This window comes from Cynocephalus volans, chromosome 6 (assembly GCF_027409185.1).
Source record: "Cynocephalus volans isolate mCynVol1 chromosome 6, mCynVol1.pri, whole genome shotgun sequence".
In the NCBI taxonomy this organism is placed as follows: domain Eukaryota; kingdom Metazoa; phylum Chordata; class Mammalia; order Dermoptera; family Cynocephalidae; genus Cynocephalus; species Cynocephalus volans.
In genome coordinates this window covers 28,662,196-28,686,882 of record NC_084465.1, presented here as the reverse complement: position 1 = coordinate 28,686,882, position 24,687 = coordinate 28,662,196, and the positions used below count along the sequence as shown (strand labels likewise).

Below are 24,687 nucleotides of genomic sequence, written 5' to 3'. Positions count from 1 at the left end.
TAAGAACACATTACAAGAAGGAAAAACAACAGATCCTTATCTCTCATAAACATAAATGTAAAATCCTCAACAACATATTTGCAAATCAAATACACTGATGTAAAAAAATTATACACCATGACCAAGTGGGATTTATTCTAGGTATGCAAGAGTTCTTTAACATTTGAAAACCAGTCAGTGTTATCTACCACATCAACAGGCTAAAGATAATTGCATAATTATATTAATTGGTGCAGAAAAGAAATTTGATAAAATTCAATACCCCTACATAATAAAAAAGCTCAGCAAACTAAGAATACAAGGAAACTTCCTCAACTGCATAAAGAATACCTACAAAAAACCTACAGCTAACATCATACTTAATGAGAAACTGGTCACTTTCTCTCTAAGATCATCAACAAAGCTGGAATGTTTCCTCTCACCATTCGTAGTGAACATCACAATGGAAATCCTATTTAAGGAAATAAGACAAGAAAAGGAAATTAAATTTATACAGATTAGGAAGGAAAAAATAAAATTGTCTTTGTTCATGGATGATATGATTGTCTATGTAGAAAATCCCAAATAATAGGGGGAAAAATTCCTGGAATTAATAGTGAGCATACCAAGGTCTCTACACAAGTTAATATACAAAAATCAGTTGCTTTTCTATATACTGACAATGGCCAATTTCAATTTCGAATTTGAAATAAGAAAAAAAACCTACATTTGCAATAGCACCCAAAAAACGAAGTACTTAAATATAAATTTAACAAATATGTACAAGATCTGTATGAAGAAAACTACAAAACTGATTAAAGAAATCAAAGAACATGTAAATAAAAGGAGAGATAGTCCATATTCATGAATAGGAAGACTCAATATTGTTAAGATGTCAATTTTTCCTAATATTCCTAATCTTCAAAGCAATCCCAGTTAAAATCCCGGAAAGCTATTTTGTAGATACAGACAGACTGATTCTGAAGTTTAAATGAAAATGCAAAAGACCTAGGATAATCAACACAATACTAAAGAACACCTGCCTTGGAGGACTCATGCTACACAATTTCAAGGCTTACAATAAAGGAAGAGTAATCAAGACAGTGAGATATTAGCAAACAAATGGACATATATGTCAATGGAACAGAGCAGAGAGCTCAAAATAGACCTACACAAACATAATCAAATGATCTTTGACAAAGGAGCAAAGGCCATACAATGGAGAAAGACAGACTTCTCAACAAGTGGCACTAGAAAATTTGAATGTTTATATGCAAAAGGAAAGAAAGAAAGAAGAAAAAAGAACCTAGACATAGGCTTTATGCCTTTACCAAAAATTAACTCAAAATTAACCACTGACCTAAATGTAAAATGCAAAATTATAAAACTTGCAGAAGGAAACATAGGAGAAAATCTAGGGGAATTTGGGCTTGGCAATGAATTTTTAGATGCAACACCAAAAGCACAAACCAGGAAAGAAAAAAATGGTAAGTCAGACTTTATTTTAAAAGTCCATTGCCCATCCCAATCCCTTATGCAAACCTATACACTGGGGTCAGCCAAGTTCATCAGCTCAGGTGCCATATTGTTCAAAAGACCTTGCTGTATTCGAGGCAGCAGGAAGAATGGGATCCAGGATCCCTGGCAACACAGTGTCTAAAGAATAGGTGAACCTTACAGGGATCTATGTATACAATATGATGTGAGTATTTTAATCTTCTACTACTGCACACATGAAAATTTTTACCCATTTAATCCTCTTAAATTTCTGCCTGTTATCATCTTTCTCGTTATGTATGCATTACTATCTATCTCACTAGGGTATTTTGAGGCTTAATTAATAAAGTGCACTGATTGAGCCTTAACAAGGGAAAGAGCTAAAGAAAATTTCTTATGTATGTGTTTGTACTATAGAGAGATCATATCATGTTAAATATACTGTAACAGTAAAAAACGAAGAGGGTTATATCAATCACAGACACAGAAATTGTATAAACCATGGCTAAAGAGATAACCAGGGCAGATATCCAGGCAGAAAAGCTAATTAGATCAATTATAAATCAGAAACATGTTCAACTATGTTTGTCTTGGAAGGGGGAGGGAAGAATGGCAATATGTTTTGATTAGACATGGCCACATGTGAAGGTCCCAAACCAAGAAATGTAATGGCGTGTTGGATAGTCTCCATTGCCTCTCCAGATGACACTCTCCTCCTTCTCCACCCTATCCCAAGGGTCTGGCCTTCATGATCTACGATAAGGGTCCCTTTATCTGGCCTCCCATGAGGGCCAAGTGGCAGATCAGCAGGCAGGAGGAAAGTGAGGAAAGAATGTTTATTGCCTGAGCTCCTTCCTGCTCTGCGGTGGGTGCATTATGGCCACATTCCTCTCCCAAGGCCACAGGTCCTAGCAGACAGCCCTGCCCTACAGCCCCTCCCTGGTGCCTTCGGCCATAGGGTGGTATCATGCTCTGCTTTTGCACCTTCCCTTATTGTTTTCCCTCAACTCTGTCCACATCTTTGAAACTGTCTCTTTATTTTCCCCTCTCTGTTACCTCTCCTAGACTCTGATTGATACAGGTATAAAATAAGTGCACATAAAGAGAATATAAAATATATTAATTTGCTGGCAAGGACTTTTCAGTTTTAATAAAATAGATCTTACTTATGCAAAAGTGGTGAAAAGAGGATTCACCTCCTCTGTGGAGCCTTCTCCCAACCCGAAGAGTTGGTTATACTCTTTTTTCTCCTTGTTCTTTACACATGTCATATAATTATCATGGGATTGTGGTGGGCATAAAGGAACAAGACAAGGGGACCTCATTTGGGAAGAGCTTCATGAGGTGAGGGATCTGAGACGTACAGGAATACCTAGATGTCTGACAGTTGGAGTTATGTTAACTCAGGCACCTGCAGTTGGCTTCTCCAGTTGTGCACAACCAAGAGATATCAAGCGTTGCACAATTTTTCTTACTTTAATATTTCTGGCCCTTCAGTCAGACAGTGAGATCTGAAGGGGAGTTTCCATCATCTTTTTATTTCTACTTTTAGCCCACTGCTCAATAAACACCAGTTGATCTCCTACTCTAATTGAGAATACACAGTAAGAACATCAGTATTTATTAGCAAACCCAGAACTGCCTTCTGAGTTGTATTTCCTTACAAAGAAAAGTACATGTTGTTTAAAAGGATCTTTTGATATCAAAACATCTAGGTTATAATAACCCAACACCATGTACCTTGAAATGTAATACACATGTTTCTGTTTTTTCCATTGCCAAGACGAAACAATTTTGAGAGAGGATGCATCTCGTGTCAAAGCAAGCAGGAGTGTTTTTTAAACATCCACTCTCGAAGAGGAATTGCACGTCTATCTGTATAATCAAAGTGAGTTCCAACCCCTTAATTCAGAACATTAAATTTGGAGTTTTCCATACAAATAGCAAACAGCAGTGTACCCAAATGACCTCCAAAGCCACTAGCTAATGGACCGTAACTGGCACTAAGTCCCTATGTACTCATAACTGCATTTAGTGTTCTCATCTCCTCTCCTCTGAAGCATGAACTCCTGGCCCTTCTTCTACGATTCTTGGGCCTGCCCCTCCTTCACAGTCCCTTCTGTGTCAGGTGTTCCTGTTCCAGGACTCAGAGCCCATGGCTCCTGCTCTTACTTCCATGCTTCCTTTCATCTGGACACCCAAGCACAATTTTTCTCCAGTACACTTTGTGTCATTCTCCTGTCCATCATGTTCAAGTGGCTCAGATAAACATGAATGTACTCAGACCTGTTTTCTCACCGGTAAAAATGATAATAGAATGGGACTGAGCAATATCGAAGGTCTCTTTTAGCTCTGATTTTATTAATCCTCCACTGAACTCATCTGATCACATGTATTAATCTTCTCCAGGGTTAGCGCCTTTGTGTCAGCCATTCTTCACACATCCATCTAACAACACTTACTGAGTGCCTGCAACAGGAAGAGCACAATACTAGGTTCTAGGAATACAAAACACTGTTCCTGCCCTCAACATGTAATAGCAGTTATCATTTCTGAGCACTTCTACATGGGGCATTTAAGCAGGACGCACTGCATCTTCACAACAACCCTACGACAGAGGCACTATTGACAACTCCATTTTATAGATGAGAAAACAGACACAGAGGCCAATAACTTGGCCTACTCATATAACTAGTAAGTGACTCTAAATTCATTCTAAATGATAATGCCTCTTAAATAATGAGTAAAAGGTTCTTGTTTAAAGACATTAATAAAACACTGAATAGGAAGGTCTTCACTCTGCTAAGATTTCCAGGATGAGGGGCTACTTCAGCTCCAAGATACTTTCCACCCCAGCCCATGCAGATGTCACGACCCCATCTGGAGCACTCATTGCCTAGTCTCAGCCAAGTCACCTCCATCTCAAGCACTGTATGAAGGACCAACACTCACCTCAAAAAACCATCCTCAGTGAATCAACTGCTGTCTATACTTTATTATTCTGTGCATGATAAGATTGTTGCTTAGTTCATATACTACATCTTCTATCATTTTTTTCTAACTTGTTCTCACGCCATTTTTAATCTCCCCTACTAATCTAACAAGGGCACCTCCAGCCAAACCTGATACAGTGCTTATCAAATAGCAAGCAAGGTTTGTTAATAAATCAAGCAATTCACTTTATCCAGGGAGTCAAACCCAAACCATCGAGACCAGTCTGGGGACACTCACTCACCTTGACCTAGCAGAATCTGCCCCATCAATCCACCAAGGCTGAGTGGACAAAAATTCTCCTTCAGTCAGCTCGCCACACTCCCATCCTGTGACTTTTATCTTGTATTAAATGTAATATAAACACCAAGCCTCCAAAGTAGTGAAAGGAACTTTTATTTTCTCATGTATTTCAAGGCCCAGGTTTTTATATTGTATTGTAAATCCAAAACTTCCATAAAAGTTAGAAGCTTCAAAAGTGCCTTTATAGGAATTTGGACTGCAGTCAAATGTCTACCCTCGATGTTCTCTTTCCACTGGTGGCATTTCCTCCCGTACTACCTAACACAAGTACATACAGTATGTTAAGAAGACCTGCAGACCTAAGCAGGTTTGATCTACTTTCCATCAGTCATCATTGCAAATGCGTTTGTGCTTTAACTGTGGAGTGTTCTTAAACTCCGCTGCTGGTGATACTTTCTGTAAACAACAGTAATTCTGAAGTGCCTTATTGCGAGTCCAATGATTCATCTCCAGTGCAGAGAAGTGGCTTTATTTAGGACTGGCCAGAGGGGGAAGGGCACCATTATATTCACTTTGATAGAGGATCTGCAGAATTCTGTCTCATTTGCCCTCTGTAGCAGGTCCAGTTTCTTCCCTTTTCTTTCTCCTAATCTAAGAATCACATGCCTAAATATTTGGCAAATATTTGCAAATTAATGTTTTACCTAAATTATTTCTTTTTAACAGGTTCAAATAAAGTGAATTTTGCAAACCCTCCCTCAGTCCAGACTATGTGTCCCCACATGACTGTCTGACACATAGGAAGCACTAAATAAGTGTTTGGTTAATATTTGCTGAGCGATAAAGGAAAAGGAAAAAAATAGAAGCAAGAAAGGGAGGGCGGTAAAATTTGTAATTGCAGGTGAAAAGAAGTCAGGTTGAAAACTACATTTCAGGAGCTGGCCAGTTAGCTCAGCTGGTTAGAGAACGGAGCTGATACACCAAGGTCTGGAGTTCGATCCCTGTACTGGACAGCCACCAAACACACACACACACACACACACACACACACACACACACACACACACACAAACTACATCTCTGTCTGGTTCATGAGCCATTGAGCCTTACAAAGTTAAACACCATTCTGTGACCCCAGAGCCAGTCAGCCCCCTCTTGAATTTATACTACTAGGAGAACCTTTTGAAAAAGAGCAGCCAGCTTTTAGCAACTGATCACCACTGCCAGAAAAATGCAAGTCAGCATACTTTGACCTCTGATGGTAGACCTGAAGAAGCAATGTATCAGATATCTACTTCCACAATAGTACTGCATAATAAACAGCCACAGAAACCCCAGGAATATTCAACAATAAGCATTTATTGTTTATGCCTAGTTTTGGTGGGGGTTGGCTAGATGGCTTTGCTAATCTTGGCCAGACTTGCTCACATGTCTGCAGTCAGCTGGCTGTTAGCTGATATCAGCTGGCCTTGGCCAGGGCACTGGGATTACTCAGCTCTGTTCCACATGTCTCTCATCCTCCAGCAGGCTATCCAGACATATTGTCATGGAAATGGAAGAGGAGCTTCCATGAAAAATATACATGGACTCTTGAGAACTAAGCTCAGAGCTGGCATACCATAACCTCTACCTCGTTCTTTTGGTCAAAGCAAGCTGTATAGCCAAAACCAGGGACAGGGAATAATGTCCCACACTCAGTGGGAATGATTGTAAAGTTAAATGGGAAAGGAGAATGGTACAGGGAGAGATGAAGAATTGAGGCCAGTGATAACAGTCTACTACAAATATACTCATATACCAATAAAAAAACACAGAATTCTGAATTGCGAAGATGGAACCAAGACATACTTGCAAGTACTGAACTAGGTAACCAAACTGAAAGAAGGTACTTATTTTTTCTAATAAATATCTAGCTCAGACATTATTTTTTTAACTCCAGTTTTATTGTTATTATAGTTAGTTAAACATTAGCTTGAGGTAGATAATATTTATGCTAAGAATGAATTGATTTCTTTCCTTTCTCAGTTTTCTTTAGTCAAGTGACCTGATAAAACATTTTTATGAACTAATAAAGCTTTGAACTTTTTTATAAGTCTATGACAACAATAAATTTTTCTAATTTTAGAGAGAAGAACTGAAATATCCTGATATGAGAAAGATTATGAATAGATTAAAACAATATTTTAAATTTAATAGTGTATTAATCCATTTCTGTTGCTTATACCAAAGTACAGAGAACTGGGTGATTTATAAAGAAAACAAAATTTTTTGATTACAGTTTCAGAGGCTAGGAAGTCCAAAGTCCAGGGAACACATCTGGTGAAGGCTTTCTTTGGTGATGACTTCAGTGACAGCAGGGTATTACATAGCTTAATGGCAGAGCACAGAGACTAACCTAATTGGCTCCCCAAGAAAATTAGCACCACGAGTGAGGTGTTGCTTATAACAAATACTCAAAAATGTGGAAGCAGCTTTAGAACTGGGTGTTGAGGAAATGCTGGAAGAATCTGAGGAAGAAGGCTAGAAAAAGCCTCACTGCTGGTGGGAATTTAGAAGAAAGGAAAACCAGGGAAAGTTTGGAACATCTTAGAGAGTTAAATGGTGTTGACCAGACTGATTATAGAAATATGGATTATAAAGACCATTCTAAGGAGGTCTCAGATAGAAATAAGAACGAGTTTATTGGAAACTGGAGCAAAGATCAATCTTGCTAAGAACTGGCAAGGAAATTGGTTGTATTGTGTCCATGCCCTAAGACTGTTGAAGTTAGAACATAAGAGTTGTGAACCAGAGTATTTTGTGGAAGAAATTTCTAAGCATCAAAGCATTCAGGAAGCTGCATGGCTACTTGCAACAGCCTATGCTGAGTTATGGAAGCAAAGGCATGATATAAAGCCAGAATTTAAAATGAAAGCAATAGCCTAAAGATTTAGAAAATTTGCAGTCTGGCCATGTGGTAGGGAAGCAGACAGCAAAGACAGACAGTAGAGAAAAATCCAGTGGTGCAGCAGAGGGACAGGTTGCTAATAGTCAAGAAAATGGGAGAAAAGCCCTGAAGACATTTCAGAGACCTTAGAGGCTGAGTCTTCCATTTCAGGTCCACAGGGCTAGGGAGATAGAATGGTCTTAGAGAACAGACCCAAGGTGCCCTCTACGGGCTCAATGCCCAGGGCCACCTTGGAAAGCTGCTTCCAAAACTAGTACCCCAGCTGCTTTGGTTGCTGTAGCCATAGCTAAATTGGCCCGAGATGTGGCTGGATCAGCAGCTTTAGAAAATACAAGCCGGAAGCCTTGACAGCATATGTGTTGTTAACTTTGCAGGCTCACAGAATACCAGAGCTGGGAAGGCTTGGGAGCCTCCACCTCAATTTCAAAGGATATATGGAAAAGCCTGGGGACCCAGGAAGAGCTCTGTTATAGTGGTGGAGTTACTGCATAGAGTCTTCACTAGAGCAATGCCAAGCAGAAACATGGGGTTACATTTGCAGCAGAGAAACCCCATCAGCATCATGCCTAGTGGAGTGCTAAGAGACTGACCACCATGGAGACCCCAGAATTGTGGAGCTGCCAGCATGCAATTCTAGCCTGTAAGAGCTAAAGCATTGCCTGAGACCAGGAAAGCCATAGAAGTGGAGCTGCCAGAGGACTTGGGGACCTAACCACTGCACCAGCAGGCACAGGACATTGAACATGGAGTCAAGATACATGATTCACCAACTTTGAGATTTAATGCCTGCCCTGATGGGTTTTGGACTTATTTAAGACCTGTTACACCTTTATTTTGGCCTATTTCTCCCTTTTTGAACAGGAATATATACCCTATGTTTGTCCCACCATTTTATCTTAGAAGTAACTTGCATTGATTTCACAGATGGGACTTTGAACTTTGGACATTTGATTTGAGACAAGTTAAGACTTTGAGGTTGTAATGAATGTATTTGTATGTGAAAAGGACATGAGTTTTGGAGGGCCAGGGGCAGAATGCCTTGTATTGAATGTCCTCCCAATACTTGACCCCCACTATGACAGTGTTAAGAGGGTGGGAAGTCCTATTATGGTAATTGAAAAGTGGGGCCTTAAAGAGGTGATTGGATTGTAAGACCATGTGTAGTGAATGGATTAATAATGGTGTTCAGGGGCATGGCTCTGAGGGTTTTGAAAGGAGAGTGAATGAAGAGGTTAGTATCTCTCTCTCTGCTCTGCCATTTCGCAAGGTGATATCCTGCCATCACTGAAGTCATCACCAAAGAAAGCCTTCACCAGATACGTTCCCTGGACTTTGGACTTCCTAGCCTCTGAAACTGTAAGCAATCAATTCTGTTTTCTTTATAAATCACCCAGTTCCACATATTTTGTTATAAGCAACAGAAATGGACTAATACAAATAGATACTTTAACAGTTTTGACAAAACAAAAGCAAAAAGGTACTACATTCTGATTCCTAGATTTGCATTTCTTATCTGATTCAATTATGTAAGTTTAGATTTTGGAAATACCAACTCACTCAGATCAGGGCCAGGACTAAATCACTCTGCAATATCAGAAGAAGCTTCAGATTGAACTGAAATTACATCTCTACAGAAATCAGAATCTCTATTTCTGGGTTCAACGCATTTGACATTTTAACTACCTACATTGTTTTATAATATGAAAAAGAAGAGCACTTTAATTTCACATCCCTTAACCTTCCAGCAATGAAATCATTCTGGAGAATATAATGAATATAAAAGGGGTCAGTGTTCAAATTAAATTTGTTTATAGTTAATTAGAAAATTTCTTTTGTTGGTGAAAACCAGGACCCTTTTGCTAGTCTATCTGTCACCTAGTGGCTACCACTTTAATGCCTTAATCTTCATGTGGACATTCCCTTGATTGGATACAATTATGGTAATCTGTAAGGTAATTTAGTTCCATAAGAGATATGCCATCATTACCCAGTTTTATGGACAGAACCATATACATAAAATTTAGGTAATTGCTTATGTACTACCAGCCTATTTTGCTTGTTAACATAAATAATATTCTCAACATTAGCTACCAAAAGGACAAATTTCTCATAACCGACTTTGTACTTAATTCTGTCAGATAATCTCCACTGCAATTTGGTGAAGAATATGTTGTGAACAATTTCTGAAGACCTTTGTTTTTCTGGTGTATTTTGCTGAAGAGGCCCAATCTGTTGTTTATTTGGGGTTGTTACCTCATTAAGTTGATTTAGGGACAACATTTTCCATTCTTCTGTCTTCCATGCTCTGTTGACTTATTAAAACTCACGGTTTTGCATGTATGTTCCAATTTGTGGTGGCAAACTGATCAAACACATTTCTCCCCCTCTTTTTGTAAAATGGTGTTTAACAACTGCTGCTCCCACTAATGTGTTACCACTTCATAAGTAAACTCAACATGAAGAGATCTGCACAATATTCTGATTAGGAAACACTACCTAGGGCACAGAGTATATGTGAAATACCTTTTCAAATAAAAACTTGGAAGAAGTAGATAGAACAAATGTATAAGAGAAGAACATATGTTTTATGCTACCAAATTATGCATCATTATTTTGAATAGCTCACCAAAGTGTGTTACAGATACTAAAGCTTCATTTAAATTTTAGTCCATTGCAGTTTTGGTTTTTGGGTTTTTTTTCCTTCCCCCCCCCCCCAAATTCCCAAGGCAGGGGCAGGGGTGGAGGAACTGGCTTCTCCAGGGAGCTGAACTCTAAAGGCTGTTTCTGGGAGATACTGCAAACTGTGTTCTCAGATTCCAAAGAAAGCTCTCTGAGGTCCTGTACATTAATTTATGACATATCTGCTTTCACTTGCTAGGTTTGAGCTTTATCACAAGTCTCAGAGAGCCGTTCAGAGCTTACAAAGGAAAAGAAGTCAGAGAGACATAAAACATATTTCACTCCAACCCGGGGAGCATTTCCTATTGTATACAGCATAGGAACCCCTGGAAGTCCTAAAACGAAGGTCACATTCTGAACAAGTACAAGGACTTGGTGCCTTCCTCACATTCTTCTTGTTATTATAACAAAATGTCTAATCACACTTGAAATTTCCCAAAGCCTTGTTCTGGAGGAGAGTCACATACCACCTCTGCTTTACTCCCCTCTGCCCTAGGCACGCTCCACACTCTGATCCCACTCTGGATGGACTGACCTACATATCCCCTAAATGAACCTCATGTTTCTCATCTTCTTGCCTTTTTAGAGTATTCCAATCCAAAGTCAGTGCTATCTCCATAGAGAAATTACAGCATTTAATTTTCTCTTCTATCTATATATCTACTGTATGACTTAAATAAGTATTCACTGTTTCCCTAATAGGTTATGTATTACGTATGGATAAAACCATGTTAGAATGTTCAATTATAAGCCAGCCCGTGACTAACTTGGGAGAGTGTGGTGCTGATAACACCAAGGCTACGGATTCGGATCCCTATATAGGGATGGCCGGTTAGCTCACTTGGGAGAGCGTGGTGCTGACAACACCAAGACAACGGTTAAGACCCCCTTACCGGTCATCTTTTTTTTAAAAAAAGAATGTTCAATTATGCCCCTAAATGGATAATATTCGGCCTTACTCAAAGTAAATGCATAACACAAATTTGCTTTTATGCTTTCAGTAATTTTTGTTTTTATTTTTAATATTTTTTCTTACAAAAAAAATACAGCATCATCATATACACCACCTTCAAACATAAATGAGAATGCAAAAGTCATAACCCCTATCAATGTCCCATCAAAGTGCTAGTCAAAAAAAGAAGAAGAGTTGACACCATTGACCCAGTCAGGTGTTTCAGGCTGTGGTAAAGCTTGAAATTTTCATACCATTTACTGGAAAATCCAATTCAGGCAAAACCTACTTTTCCTTAACAGAGTAGATCCCTGAGTGGGTCAACTTCAGAGCACAAACCTTCAAAGTGAAGGTGAGATGGATTAATCCCCTTATCAACTCTAATTTGGAGCAACACTCTCAGGGCATTTCAAGAGGCTCCATGTCTCCTGAGGATTAAAAGGTGAGGTAATAACTTCTCCTGAGCAATTGTTAATAGTTTGGGTCAAGAATGGTGGCTATAGAATATATCCTCATAATCATGTTCTTCAGCAACTCTAAAAGTTAGAGCCCATCCCATACAAAGAGAAAAACAGATTTTTCTGCAGAATCTGTTTTCAGGAAACATTTTTATCATTGATCCAAGCATCAGAAAACAGAAGCAGAAAAAAAATCCAACTTAAGATCCCAAGAGCATTAACATCCAATCCCTGTCACAACGTGAATTACACTTTGAGGTCCCATCTCAACAATAAGCAGCCCCCACTTTTGATAGAGAGAACCCAGAGAAGAGTAAGACTGTCTTTTACCACCAGCAGACCCGCAGGCGCTGGGTTTCTCCAAGATTCTGAGTCCAAAGATGTAGCTTCTACTCTCGCTTTGTAAGTAACTAGTCCTATGCTTTTAGTAACTTAATTAGCTTTTTTATGCCTCAGTTTCCTCAGTTGTATAATGTGGCAGTAGAGGATAATAGAAGAACATGAGATTTAGAGTTAGAGTACAACAAACTGAGGTTCATCATCTCTGACATTTACTTACTGTATGACCTTGGACAACTTTTTTTTTTTTTTTTAAGATGACCAGTAAGGGGATCTTAACCCTTGACTTGGTGTTGTCAGCACCACGCTCAGCCAGTGAGCGAACCGGCCATCCCTATATGGGATCCAAACCCGGGGCCTTGGTGTTATCAGCACCGCACTCTCCCGAGTGAGACACGGGCCAGCCCCAACCTTGGACAACTTAATTAATCTCTTTAAGCTTTGGTTTCCTCATCTGTAAAATAACAATAATGTTCATGGGATTATGATGAAAATTAAGTGAGCTAATACATGGGGGTTAATAAACATTAGCTATTATCATCCATATCAGTGTTGTTATTATAAGGGAGTTAGATTAGTTTATCTTCTAAATATTCATCCCACTTCTAAAGGTTTATGAAGACTTTGAAGAAAGCCTCCACTCAACCTCTAATTTTCATTACTATAGAGATTAATTTGCTCCTTCTTCAACAGGTTGAAAAAGCAAAGCATCCTTGTTGACTCTGGAGCAAAAGTGGACCCATTTCAACAAAACCTTTAATGGTTGATCCATAAGAAGTGATCCTAATTCCCTCATTTAACTGGCTTTCCTGATAGACTGATTATATGGGAAATGTGAATACCAAGTAATGAGACTGATTTTGGCAAGACATCCAAGGAAAATCAGCATAAATTACTCCTTAGTCACACTTACATAAGTGAAATCATTTTAAGAGACTTTATGTCAAAAGGATTAATAAGCACAAGTCAAGTCATGTTTTCTGGGGACTTCCAGGTAACATGGTGGTTTGTACACAGGTGTCTAAATCCCCACCTCCACCCCCCAGTTGCCACTGAAAATGACCAATGGAATATAAAAAAGCCAACATAAAGCTTCTCTTTGACTTCCCTAGTTTTATCAGGTTTTTTATTTATTGAGATTAAATAGTGATCCTATTGTAGATAACCCACACGTCAGTCTTGGTCCTAGCCTGTATTTCCTTGCCATACTTTTCACAATGGGTGCTTCAATCTCCATTCTACTCATTCATGTTCATCACCTGCTTTAAGACCTAATTTAAGGCTTTTCCGCTATCAAGAGCCTTGCTTTGCTGACTGTCCACCCAGCTCACTGCCTTACTTTATATTCCCCAGTATTCCAATTTCAAAACAGTGAAATTTTGCATCATTGGTTTTATTCATATGTCCTTTCATTTATCTTCCATTTGAATGTGATTTTCTCCCCCCAGTAGAACTGTGCCTTCTTCAGGATAAAAACTGTTTTCTGCTTCTTGGAAACCTCCACAATGCTTTGGACATTCCTTTGAGTGCTTCCTGAATAAGGCAATTAATTAATTAATCAACCAATAGATAAGAGGGCTACATTTTTTCTTCTCAAAAACAGAAAAATATTATGATGGTGATAATGACATAATTCTCCCCAAGAAGATCAATTTTGTAATTCAAGTTATGTTAATTTTGTATGTCAAACCCAAAAAACACCATTATTCTCAGTATATTATAGTAACAAAAATCAAAAACACTGAAACAACTAGGGTAAGCTTCAGGCAAAATATTGGTCTCTGGAAAAGAAAATCAACAAAAGCCCTTTTTGATACTAATATCAGGTTTCAGAATCAACATCTGCCTTGTAGCACAACTACGGTCAACTACAATCCTACCCTGTGTGGTTATTTTTGAGGAAAGATAGATTCTGATCTGCAGTTGATCAGACTCCATGTAATAATGAATGGTTCTACGAAAGAGGTCAACTCTATGGTTGTTGCGTACATTTCTTCATATGTACTAAATTGATTGACTCTCCAGGAGAAGTCTACCATGTACTGTACCACAATACCTACATTGATCTTGACTGCCCAGAGACCAAAGCCTCAAAAGGGGGCATGTGGGGCTCTGGGATGCGGTGGGTCCTAAAGCCATTGCCAAAGACCATGTGATGCTCCATGTGCTTGCCACAAAGACAGATGACAGTGTCCTTTAAAGGAAGATGTTGTTTTAAATTCATGGCAACTACCCAAAAAATTGAAATGGCCAATGCACTGAGAAAAATATGAAAGAAATTAACTTCCAAACTAGCAAAGTCTCTCAAAGAGAAGAAAAAAAAAGTCAATAAATCAAATTTTACAAAGAAAAAATAGACTTATTTAAGTTTGTAAATGGGTAAAAGTGATGGCCAACAGCTGTTTAAAATCATATTTTATCTCCTCCAAATTGGTAGTATATAACTTCTTCATTTTAAAAACTAGAAAACAGTGATTCTGAGGAACTATTAATAGTCCCTAAATAATATGCAGTTCATATATTATTTTTATAGCTCATTTAAGAGACAAAGTGCCAACTTTTCAATCAATTCTTAAGGTACTAGAGCAAGAACATTCTTTTATTTGTTTCATTGATAAAATTAATTGTCAATGATTTAAACCCTTCTACAGGTAATGAATGGGATACTTCCCTTGAGGAGAGAGGATTCCAAAAATATCTTTATAGTATTATTCTTTTTCAGTATATATGTTATTTTTCTAACGTTGCCATAACAGATTACCATAGACTTAGTATCTTAAAACAACCCAATTTATTATCCTACAGTCTCGTTGGACTAAAATCAAGGTGTCCACAGGGCTGCATTTCTTTCTGGCGGCTCTACAGGAAAGTCCGTTTCCTCGCTTTTTCCAGCTTCTACCAACCACATTCCTTGGCTCATGATCCTCTTTCTCCATCTTCAAAGTCAGACACCTTACAACCCTTCTTCTGTCTTCAATTTCTTACCAAAACCAGGAAAATTATCTGCTTTTAAGGACTCACATAATTAGGTTGGGCGCACCAGATAATCCAGGATAATCTCCGCATCTCAAGGTCCTTAACTTTAATCCCATCTGCAAAGTCCCTTTTGCATGTAAGGTGACATTCGCAAATCATGGGGATTAGGGCGTGGACATCCTTTGAGAGCACCGTTATTCTGTCTACTACAATATGTTCAACAGAGCTCATTAATGGTTCCACTGTCTGTTGCTTATGAACCCAAAATAAACTTCAAAAAGCAAATCTTTAGATGAAAATCAGCTGATAAAGACTTAGGGAAACTGCCTAAGTAGAAAAACAAACTTGGTAATAATGATCCAGAAGAGGAAGTAGATAGCAAATCAGAAGAAAAACATAGGCTATAACAGAAATATTCTCTTAACTACAATGGTGAAATCTTACCACCAATATATTAATAATAAGAAACTGGAAACTGATATCAAAAAAAAAAATCTATGCTTAACTTAATCACTCACAATGTATATATATATCAAAACATTACATCATACTCCATAAATATGTACATTCTCTACTCATCTATTAAAAATAAAAAAAATTAAAAATTTTTTTAAACCTACTATCTAGTCTTTAAAATTAGTTTATCTTTTACTATTTAAATATAGATAAATAAAGATAGAAAAGTAACATATTTTTTCATGTTATTATAAATGTAATTTTCTTTATGGAGCATGGGATCAGTCATTCAAAACAAATAATTCTGTCTGTCATCTTCAAAAATTCCAGAGCCTAGATATTGTTATAAACATCTGGACTGTGGGGGAAAATCTTACCTAATTATTAGTCAAGATTCCTGTGCTGAGAGCAAACAAAACTAGCTAAGCAGCACACCTCATAGAATTCTGCCCTGTGAAGATCTTTTTAGAGACAGCAATCCAAATTATTCATTTCAGACTTACTGAATTACTTAAATAGTCTTCAATGTAGCAAGTTCTCTCTCCCTTGGACCTTTGTACTTTCACCTACCTCTTCTGCTTACCCAGAATAGCCTTCCCATCTACCTTCCCACGAACAAGTCCTATTCCTTCCAGACTTAACTCAGGCCATCACCTCTGGGATGCCCTGTACAAGCCCACCCAGAAAAGGTGAGGTGCTCTTCCCTATGCTCCTGCCAAACTCTGAGTGTCTCTCTTTATAGCATTTGTGCCACAGTTTAGAGGCCATTTGTATATTTGCCTACCCACACCTTCCTCAAAAACATGTACATTTTTTTCCTTGAAGGCAGGTATTTGTTTTTCCATATACATCTTTGTTTTCCAGAGCATCTAAATAGGGCCTGGGGTAAAAAACCAGCATTCAAAAATGTTGGATAAATAAATGAGTAGGTGGCAATGAAGAAAAAAGAAGAAAAACTTCAACTAAAAGAGACACTCATTTTCTAAGTCTCTCTCTACATTATCATAAATTCTTAATTAATGGGTACATATGCAATGACATCACCTACAGATATTCACGGCAAAATAAATAAAAGCATGTATAATGACTATTTTAACATAATTTAATTTGCTTTATTTTATTTATTTATGAAGCAATAATGAGACATTTAATTTGGAGGGAGATGGATTTCCCAGCACTCTGACAACCACCATTTCATTGTTATGTAATATTTTTCGATCTCTATCCACATAGGTATTGTGTCAAGAGCAAGCGTACATATCAGCCAAGTATCCTTTGGTTGATAGCATATCATTTTGCAAATGCTTCCACATTGTTACACTTCTTTCATAATTATCACCTTTAGTATTGCCTAATAACCTGTTAGTTTACCATGATTTGAAGGAAATAAAGTGAGTGCATAAGAGCAGAGCCTTGAACAAGACTTCCTGGGATGGAATCCGGGCTCTATCACTTTGTAGCTGTTTGACATTGGACAAGTCATTTAACTTCTTTGTGCCTCAGTTTCCTCATCCTCTAACAGGGGTGACAATAAAAGTATACGTTTCATAAAGTTTTTGTAAAGACTAAATGAGTTAATAAATTTAAAATGATTAGAAGAGTTCTCAATACCCTGTATTAGCTTTATAATAATTATTACTAATATAGTAATTATCAATTGACTATTGGTCATTTAGGTTGTTTCTAGATTGTTTGTACCATAATAGCGCCTCTATGCATATGGATTTGAGGATGGTTGTTTGGTCAGTTGGTTAGTGTTGCTTTAATAAGACTACTTCCTTTGGACAAATTCCCAAGATTTCTAGCCTATTTCCAAAAGGGCTTCTATCCCAATTTTTAAAAGCTCACATGCAAAATTACTTAATTTTACATGTCTACTTGTAAATTACTTTTTAAGGAAATATTTTCACATAATCCCAACAACCTATGCAGATAGATTATTGTCAAAGAACTTGGAATGGCCCAAAACTTTAGTTTTTACTTCAAGCTTTTTGTCTTAGAAGAGTTGCTAATTAACTGTCTCTCTGCACATCCTAGCACGAGAGGGTTACGATGAAAAAAACAATACTTTTTTCCTAATGTGCTTCACAGCTCAAAAGTCATTGATTTATATGTGTATCTTGTTTTGTTTTGTTATGTTTTGCTGTCACTAAACAAAAAGTCTCTTTTATCTGTTTGGACTAGAAAGGAAACATGTCTGTCAGAAAAACAAAAGGGGAAAAACAGCAAAGGGAAAACATCCGTCCAAGAAAGGAGTGAACAATAGGAAAGAAAACAATAAAATGTACCAGAAAATTCTTTGATATTGCCTATTTATTTGGGGGAACAAAGTACCGAACACTTAGAACTGAACTGAGAATGAATATGAATTTGCCGTAAGGTGAATGAGAGAACATTATAGTTGTCAATGTTCTTATTTCATGTGCATCTAATATTAAAAGACGTAGGGCACAGAAAGTGAGCAAAGGAAACATTTATACTCTATAAATTTACTTCATCTGGGCAATAATACATGTAGACTCAGTGCCATATCTTTAGCAGAAAGTATTTGAAATTAAAACTCCAAATCATGTGTATACTGTATGTCACTTGCCTTCTAGATGTGTGATCACCAAAAGAAAGCTTTTTGTTTATCTAGGCCTGATGAGATTTTCCTTGATTCTTGACTACCAAGTAGTTAATGTATTTAACTGATTTTATGCTATTCTAGACACAGATCACAATATGATGTGTGCTATTTGGACAAAAGTCTTTATGTCACATCAAGCACAAGTGTGTATAGTGGTCCTAAATTTTAATTCCATTTCTGCTCTGTGGCCTTAGTCAAGTTACTGAACCAATGTGAGCAGAAGTCTCCTATGAAATAAAAATGATAGCAATTGTGGTGAATCTCTTTATATAACTGCTAGAAATGCCAAATGAGCATTAATAAAATGAGCATTAATAAAATAAGCATAATTCTTGTGAAACAGCAGGTACATAGTGAGCCATCAATAAATGTTAGTTATTGTCATTGTTTCTTTCATTGAGATACTATGTGGAGATTTTTGTTCATCGTCCTACTCTAGGATTTAACCTCTGGCTTATACTACTGTCCAGTGCTAAAGAAGTATATGCTATTTTTTACTTCATACTCTCAGATGGATTTTAAACTCAATTCTGCTTAAAGATGATTGCTAATGGACAACCCATTGAATGCCTATTAAGTAGAACTAAAATTGCTTTCAAATAAAATGAGAATACATGTCACAGATGAAGAGACTCAGTCCTACTGCAAGTTTACAAATAAAGATAAATTACCTTTTAATCACTGGGACTAGTTAGTCCCTTCGTTTACAGATGTACACCTCTATGTAGTATGAGAAGCAAGGCCTTTCTCAGTCTTGGCAGAGATTGCATGTGATACACGGCAGATTCTGCTGGTTTGGATGCTGGCGATCTCTTCAGGATGACAACCACACCCAGTTCCAGGCATTGGTTGTGCAATATCATGAGAGAACAGGTGCACATGAGGATAGAATTTCTTTTCATTTTACCTTTCAGCAGCCATGTCTGAAACCACACGGCCTATTGTCGAAAATGATGCAAACTGTGTCTCCATTTAGCAAAGCACAAACCATTCCCCTGCTTCCCCGAGTCCAAGCACTGCACAGGATCTTAATTAGCCAGAGAAACACAATGACGATGGCAGTGCCTATTTTAAGCAGAAAGATCCTTTAAAGGGAAATACAAAAAAGGCTTCAAACAAAATACTGTTCAGTCCATTATACTACTGATTTTAAGAATATGTAACTTCAGTTTTACTTTCTTGTGAGTGTATGTCAAATAACCAGGAATTCTTTAAGCTGTGTGTAGAAGTACTATTGTGCAAACATTTTTCTTAGAGAAGAAAATAAACAGCTTTGGTATGGACTAACCACCCAGCTGTGAGGCTGAGCTTGGGGAAAGATGGAAAGACAACACAGATTTAAACCTAACCTAACCCTTTGTCTTTCTTTTGTCTTCTATAGTAAGTTAAAATTGAGCAGTAATTGTGATGTTCTGGGTGTAGTTCTATTCCCACAGGAAGTATCAACTCCATTCAGTTGATACTTTTTCCATCCACACATGGACTCAACAAATGTTCACCAGAGGTCTGGGGGAGGGTCAACACTTGGTTTTGGGAATGTACCAAGAAAAAGATTGAATCTCTCCCTGGGGTAACTAACTCACCATAAGCCAAACTTGCTTAATTTCCCTGTCTTCTGCAGCCTGGCCCAAAATTATTTGGGAGGTAGAATAGCATTACCAGATCAGTTAGTGGCTATGATCAAGACACCCAATATGATTTAAATTTTTATAAGAATTCCATTATAAAAATCTATTAAGTATTTTTTAGGCCCCTCTCCCCTACCCCACAAAAACACACAACTTTTCTGGTCTACATGATTCACCTATTTAGCAAATGGATGAGACTAACTAATTGGGAGCTCAAAGCTTTTCCCCAGCTCCGAGTTCATCCCACCTTCTTTAGCAGATTTAAAAAAAAAAAAAAAAAAAACCAATACTTTGGGAGCTCTTACACGTCGATAATGTCAGATTTAATTTCCACTGATAGCAGGATATCAGTAAAGTTCTATGACCTCATACTCGTACTAATCTTTTTCTTTTTCTCTTTTTCTTTTTATATTATTTTTTATTTTGCCATTACACAATGTAAACATTTTTTGTGGCACTAATTTTTATTTTTAAGCCTCTTTACATCATTTTAAATTATGTAAAATTATAACCAATAAAAAGAGGAGAAGTATAATGTTTTGGATTCCTAGGGCTACCGTAGCAAACTACCACAAATTGGGTGACTTAAAGCAAGATAAGTTTATTTTTTCAGTTCTGGAGTCTAGAATTCCAAAATCAAAGTGTCAGCAGGGCCATGCTCTCTCTGAATGCTGTAGGGGAAGATCCTTCCTTGCGTCTTCCAGCTTCCAGTGGTTGCCAGCAATCTTGGCATTCCTTGGATCTTAGGTATATCACTCTAATCTCTGTCTTCATCTTCATATGGTTTTCTCTCTTGTATACCTGTGTCTCTGTTTTCTCTTCTTATAAGGACACAAGTCATTGGATTAGGGTCCACCTTAAACCAGTATGATCTCACCTTAACTTAACTAATTACATATGTAAAGACCCTATTTCCAAATAAAGTCACCTTCTGAGATTCCAGGTGAACATGAATTTGGGGGAATACTATTTAACCCAGTACATATGGGGTATAAAAACTACTATTACCAAGGAATTTCTAAGGGAGTCAAAGTTAATTTGGAATCCTCACCAACTTCTCCACAGATGCACAACTTAATTATATCCAGAATCATGAAATCTGTCACTTTCATTGCTTATGTTGATATTGTGCTTTATATTTACAAAGTGCTGTCATGTTGTCTCATTCAATACTCACAAACACAATACTCACAAATAAAAATGCTCGCCTTCACACAGGCAGGTAGGGAGACTAGTATCTTTACAGATAAAGTGAGAGGGGAGGGGAGGAAAGAATGTTTTTTATCAAATACCTATTCTGTGCTAGAGACTGTTCTTAGTGCTTCATGAGTTATCTCATGTAATCTGCATGAAAACATCAAGATAACTACAAAAAGTATTATTTCTATTCTAAAGATGATTAAAATAGCACCAAATAATCCAGGGTCACACAGCTATTAAGTGGCAGATCTGGGACTAAAATTGAAATGCACCTGTGGTCTAAGTTCATGTTGTTTCTGTTCTTCCCTCTCAATTAAGCCTTACTCCTAATAAGTCTTTAACCTTATTCAGGGTTAGGATTTGCTAAAATATGCTTAGTGATCTTATCACATGACCACCTTGACAGTCAAAGCAGAGACTCAGTGATCTAATAAGAGGATCAACCCAGAGAGACCCAGGGACACATATGGGGGACACAATAGTGGTTTTATTATTTTTGTAGCTATTCTTTATGTTGCAATAAAACACATAAATTTTCCTAACTTTGAAAACAGAAGAAGCATCATGGTGGTAAAAACAGCCAAAAATGTACCCAAACACTTTTTGAATGGCTTCAAGTACAGCAACCCTCTGGGACTTTTCTTCTCGTGAGGGCCAAGAGGGTGAAGTCAGGAAATGACTCCATCATTCTTTGGAGAAAGATCGCTCAAGACACATCCTTGTTGTACCTCACATCAGAAGGAGGAAGGAAAAGAAGTTGTCATAACCTTAAGAAAGAAAAAGTGAGAAGAACCAGTGTTTCAAATGTAGACTACCTAAACATTAATCTTTCAAATCAACCAATGCCTTGTTAATCTTATTTTATGTACGTGGTAAGGCATTAGAGAAAATGCACAATTTACACCCTTCCTTTAGAGAGTTGTACTTTCTCTGAGAAACCAAAATTCACTGCTGAAAGATGTGTTCTTGAATCTTATGTCTCAGGAACAAACTCTGGCTTAGAATGTGTGTGTACGTGTGTTCTTGTAGACAGTCATGTGTACTGTGTATATTATACTTGTACTTAACAACATCAGTTCTGTCTTATAAATACGATAAACACACAAAAACAGAACTCTCTTTCCATATTCTTAATGAACTCTATTTTACTTCTTTACAAAAAATATTGCTAGTAGCCACCATATATATTAAGTGCCTACTTGGTGCCAGGCAACTAAGCAGTTGCTGAACATATTCCTAGTCCTTGTAATAATCCTACAAGGTACATATTACTAATCCCCATTTTACCAGTATAGATTCTGAGACTTTGGGAAGTTTGAATAGTTAATGTCATTCAAAACCTAGTAAATGGATGAGCCAGAATTTAGACCAAAGTTCACATAACTCCGTAGCTTGCCTCCACAGACAGAAAAGATCCACTCATTCATTTCTATAAGATTGTGAACCTCTTCAAATATGCCCTGTTTCATCCAGGCCCTCTTAAAAAATTAATCACCATTTTCATCTTTTAAGAGCCCTCTGACATAAATGGTAATTCCCAGAAGTAGAATCAAGAATCCTCATCTTCATTCGTCTTTTTAGCTCAATGAAGCCAGAGATTTGGGGCTTACGCTACTGATACAATTTCCTCATGTTCAGTTAAAAGACAAACCTAAGAACTGTGGTAGAAGCCAAATGCTACACGTTAGGTTTTCTCCATAAATCATGTTTTAGGAGAACATGGTTTGATCCATATTATAACTGGACATCTAATAGAGATCCATATTATAAATGAAACTATCACATTTATGTTATGGATAGGTAAATATTTTCAAGTATATGTTCACATTTTTGTATTAGATAACACACAGTTAAGAAAGCAGGTGATTAAATTTGGTATTTTAAAGAGTTGAACCTTGAAGGAATTGGTTTAAGGAAGAAAGAGAAAGGGAGTGGGGGAGGCAGAAGAGGGAGAAAAAGAAAAAGGAGATCTCTTCATAACAAGAAAAGGATTTTCTTCATGGTAGAACTTTCTAAATTTTAGTTTTATAGTTTTTTAAATATATGTGATGCAAATAAAGAGAGATTAAATTAAAATGGTTTTGAAAAATGCTAAATGTAAGAGCTGTGGCCAAAATGTAATAGTGTTCTAATTAACTGGCGTTCATTAATTAATTTACATTTTTATGGCATAAAAAATATGGTACCCAAGCCATGCAGTTAATTGTACATAACATTCACTGAATTGTACACAGAAAAAGCCCAAACACTAGAAAGCAGCTTTTCATATTCTGTAATGTTCTCTATCAAGCTGTTTGTGTAAGACTTTATGAAACACAGCACAGGGCACAGCAATCTCCAATGCATTATTATGTTTATCTGACTCTAATTTTTGCCATCAGACACTCCTGACAAAACACAATGGCTTCACAACTGGATAGTACAGAAGCTGTGTGGTCAGGAAAGCAGCTTCCCGTTCTGCAGCAGGACACTGGAGGAGCTAAATGTCGGAAAGCCAAGGGTTCCACTGAGGTTCCCAAAAGTGCGGCAGTTGCTATTAGAAACTTCCTAGCCCACCGAAGTGCATTTTACACAGTGTTTGGAGGGTGATAAACAGATCTTTTACTTGATTTGCCATCTGCGAATTTTAAAGCTGTTGAGGCACTTTCCCGTCTTTATTTCCATGATGTTCCTGATCACATTTGCTGGTTAGATGCACTCACTAATACATTCAGTTCTCCTGAGAAAGCTGTACGGCGGCATCTCCAATTTGACATTAGTGCGGGTTGCTCTCTCTCTCTGTGTGACATATCAGGTAAAATAAACCAGCTTGAAACTCTGGCCTTTTTTAGTGCTCCAAATAATTCTTTTCATTTCTTCATGACCAATAGCTTACATTAGAAAGCTGTTCATACATTTGAGTAGAATTTGTGTTCTCAATTCAACCCAGACTAGGAATGAAAAGACATGGAAAAGAAACACGGCCTTCCTGGACAGGCTGAATCAATAAGTTGTTACTCTCTGCCAAATGTAACTTATGTACAAATGGCTTCATTTCCATTCCCCTTCGCAGTGGGAGCCTAGATAACCACACTTATAAGAGCTACAAGATTGCGCTGACAGCTGTCACACAGGCAGTACCCACTCTTTCTCAATAACTTTCACCTTTTCGTGTGTTGGTTTTCGGAAAGACAAAACTGTACTGATCTTCATCATATGCGAACAAAAAAAAAAAAAAAAAAAAAAAAAACTCCAGCCATTTAATTTTGCTTGGTGCTTTCACTTGGTTCCTTTCATCAGCAAGAAAGATGCACCACTGGCACAGCTGGCACTGCCAGTTGTTTTTCTAGCAGTGGTGATCGTGTCACTCATTTGATCAATTCAATCCATATTTATAGATCCCCTACTAAGTTCCGTGTACCATTCTAGAAGCTTATACAACAGTGAACAAAACAGAGTCTCTAGCCTTGTAGAGCTTTTATTCAAGAGGGTGGGACGGAGGGAGATAGACTGAAAAGCCTATAAACAAATAAATAAGATTGTGGCACAGTCTTGGGTGGGGGGGAAGCTAAGGCAATGGATTAGAGAAGGATTTCTCAACCTTGGCACTACTGACATTTTGACCAGCTACTTTTTTGTTGTGGGGAGCTATCCTGTGCATTAGAGGCTGTTAGTACCATCACTGGCCTCTACACACTAGTACCCCCACCCCAGTCATGACAGTCAGAAATGTC

At 37.6% G+C, this 24,687-nt stretch overlaps 1 protein-coding gene across 1 annotated transcript in view; it reads right to left on the bottom strand.

Annotated features, from left to right (window-relative positions):
- GRM8 (glutamate metabotropic receptor 8) overlaps window positions 1-24,687 on the bottom strand; it is a 774,682-nt gene that overhangs the window by 718,304 nt on the left and 31,691 nt on the right. The gene's annotated exons all lie outside the window — the stretch shown is intronic.